This window comes from Mastomys coucha, chromosome X (genome assembly GCF_008632895.1).
Source record: "Mastomys coucha isolate ucsf_1 chromosome X, UCSF_Mcou_1, whole genome shotgun sequence".
Taxonomy (NCBI): domain Eukaryota; kingdom Metazoa; phylum Chordata; class Mammalia; order Rodentia; family Muridae; genus Mastomys; species Mastomys coucha.
Genome location: NC_045030.1, coordinates 129,096,167 through 129,099,806, shown reverse-complemented (window position 1 = coordinate 129,099,806; position 3,640 = coordinate 129,096,167).

The window sequence follows — 3,640 nt, the reverse complement described above, 5'->3', positions numbered from 1 at the left end:
TATGTATTATGTATGTATGCATGTATATATGTATGTTTGTACATGTGTGTATGTATTTATCTATGTATATGTGTATGCATGTATATATGTATATGTTTGTGTATGTATATATGTATTATTCCATGTATGTGTGTGTATATATGTATTCTTCTCTAATATATTACATCCTGACCACAGTTTCTCCTCCAAGTCCCTCCCCCTGACCTCCCTTCTCCCTCAAATCCACTCCACAATGTACATTTCTCTGCAGAAAAGGCCAGGTCCCCCAGGGATATCAACTAAACATGGAATAGCAAATGACAATAAGAATAACCACGTCCCTTCATACTAAGGCTGGATGAAGTAACCCAATAAGAGGACCAAGCTATACAACCATAACACATATGCAGAGGACCTATATAAGACCCATACAGGCTTCCTGATCCTCATGAGTCCTGGTCTGTTGATTTTGTGGGCTGTGTTCTTGTGGTATCTGTGACTCCTCTGGTTTATCTGATACTTCCTCCACCTCCTCCACAGGACTCCCCAAGCCCTGCCTAGGGAGATCCGTGTGTAATCTAAATATACTTTACTTAACAGCTAAGACCCACTTATAAGTTAGTACATATCATGTTTGTCTTTCAGGGCCTGGGTTGCCTTGCTCAGGATGATTTTTTTTTCTAGTTCCATTCTTTTGCCTGGAAATTTCATGATGTTATTTTTTTTATAGTTAAATAATATTCTATTGTGTAAATGTGCCACATTTTTTATCCATTCTTCAGCAGAGGGACATCTAGGTTGTTTCTGACTATTATGAATAAAGCTGTTATGAACATAGTTGACTGAGTGTCCTTGTGATAGAATAGATCATCCTTTGTGTGTATTCCAAGGAATTGTATAACTACTGGGTCTTGAGATAGATGGAGCCCCAATTTTCTGAGAAACGACTTTATTTCCAAAGTGGTTGTACAAGTTTGCACTTGAGAAGCTACTAAAAGGAAAATTTCATTTCAAGGAAGCTAACTACACACATGAAAACAGAGGAAATAAATACTCTCACACCAGCAAAACCAAAAAATGGGGAAACACACACACAAACACACACAAATAACAGGAATTAAAACCCACTGGTCATTATTATCTCTCAATATCAGTGGACTCAATTCTCCAATAAAAAGATACAGACTATCAGAATGGATCAGAAAACAGGATCCATCATTCCTTTGCATATAAAAATACTCCTGAGCAAAAAGGATTAACATTAACTTAGAGTAAAGGGTTAGAAAAAAAATTTCCAAGCAAATGGACCCAAGAAGCAAGCTGGGATAGCCATTCTAGTACCTAATAAAATAGACTTTCAACCAAAATTAATCAAAAGCAATAGGAAAGAACACTTCATATTCATCAAAGGAAAAATCCACTAAGACAATATGCAAATTCTCAACACGTAAACCCAAAATGCAAAGGCACCCACATTTGTAAAAGAAACCACTAAAGCTTAAATCACACATCAAACCTCACACATTAATAGTGTAAGACTTCAATACCCCACTCTCACCAATGGACAGATTATCCAGAGAAAAACAGAAAAATAATGGAGCACAGATGTTATGAACCAAAAGGACCTAACATATTTCTACAGAACATCTCAGCCAAACATAAAAGAACACACACACACACACACACACACACACACACACACACACACACACACACACACATTCTTTTCAGCACCTCATGGAACTATCTCCAAAACTGACTAAATACTCAGTTGCAAAGCAAGCCTCAACATATACAAGAAAATTTAAACAATCTCTTGTATCTTTTTTTAAAAATTTATTTATTATTGTATATAAGTACACTCTAGCTGACTTCAGAAACATCAGAAGAGGGCATCAGATCTCATTATGGATGGTTGTGAGCTACCATGTGGGATTTGAACTTATGACCTTCAGGAGAGCAGTCAGTGCTCTTACCCACTGACCCATCTCGCCAGCCCAATCTCTTGTATCTTATCAGATCATCATAGATTAAAGTGGATTTCAACAACAGAAATAACAGAAAGCCTACTAGTCATGGAAACTGAACAACTCTTTACAGTTTCTTAATCACAGTCATGTAACTACAAGAGTTTTGAGTGTACTTGCCTCCTGCCTCTTGCATTAAGAAGGAAATGGTGACTGACTAAGAAAATAATGGTGACCAATTAAGAAAAAGAATGCTATTCCTCCATTCACTTTTTTCTCAAGTTGTTTGATTATTATTAGAAATTGCTTGATTTCCCAAATCAACCATAGTCAAAATTCCAATAGGATGGTTTACAGACATAGAAAAAAAAACCCCATAAACTGCATATGGAAGCACAAATGATCCTGAATAGCAAAAAGAATAATGCTGGAGGTATCAGTATATGTGGTTTCAACATATTCTTCTTCAGAGCAATAGTAGCAGAATCGAACAGTGGAACCAAAATAAATTCATGACAAAGATACTGAGAATATACAATAGAGAAAAGAACATTTTCTTTTCTTTCTCTTTTTCAAGACAGCGTTTCTTTGTATATCCTTGGCTGTCCTGGAACGCACTCTGTAGACCAGGCTGGTCTTGAATTCAGAGATCATCCCTCCTCTGCCTTGTAGGTGCTGGGATTGAAGTCATGCAGGGCTGTGAAAAGAGTATTTTCAACTTAATAGTAATATCAAAGCTAAATAAATACACGTAGAAGATTGAAACAAGACCATTTCTCATTCTGCACAAGGCTCAAATGAGTCCAAGGTTATAAGACTTATAACTCTAAAATTGCTTCAGGAAAACAGGAATAATATTTCAAAATATAGGCAAAGGTAAGGACCTTCTGAAGCACACTTTCTTTCTTTCTTTGTTTCTTTGTTTGTTTGTTTGTTTGTTTCTTTCTTTATTTATTTATTTTGGTTTTTTGAGGCAGGGTTTCTCTGTATATCCCTGGCTGTCTTGGAACTCACTCTGTAGACCAGGCTGGCCTCGAACTCAGAAATCCACCTTCCTTTGCCTCCCAAGTACTGGGACTAAAGGTGTGTGCCACCACCACCCTGCTGAAACACACTTTAAAAATACAGAAAATAATCCTAAACATAAACAAATGTCATTGTTTGAAATTCAACCAGGTGTATAGCTAAAAAAATATTTACCCTCATTCTTTCTTACAGGACATTAGAACATTGTTAAGAGCTTGTGGTAGTTCTATGTGTTGTGGGGTATCCACTAAAGATTGTTTGGATATGGGTTTATGCCCACAGAAAGTCTTTATTAGCCAGCTGGAAACTACAATGGGTGTTTGGGATCCTAGTGTAGCACATATGTTCACTCATGCTTAGGAAAACATTTTTTGTATGTTCAATAAAGATAATTAAAGAAACAGAGGTAGAACTTTAAAATATTAGGATATCTAATGCCACTCTCATTTTATAGATAAGGAACTAGTGTCAAATTAAGTTCGTTAAAATTCTCATAGTTACTCATTGGGTTCAACATCAAGTTGTTCATTTTTTAAAATTACTTTTATTTTATGATTGGTTTGTCTGGGCGACTGCTCCATAGGCATTCGTGGTTCATTCAGAGCCAGAAGAGGGTATTGGATTCTGGAATCCCTTGGTGCTGGAGCTATAGATAATTTTGAGCCATA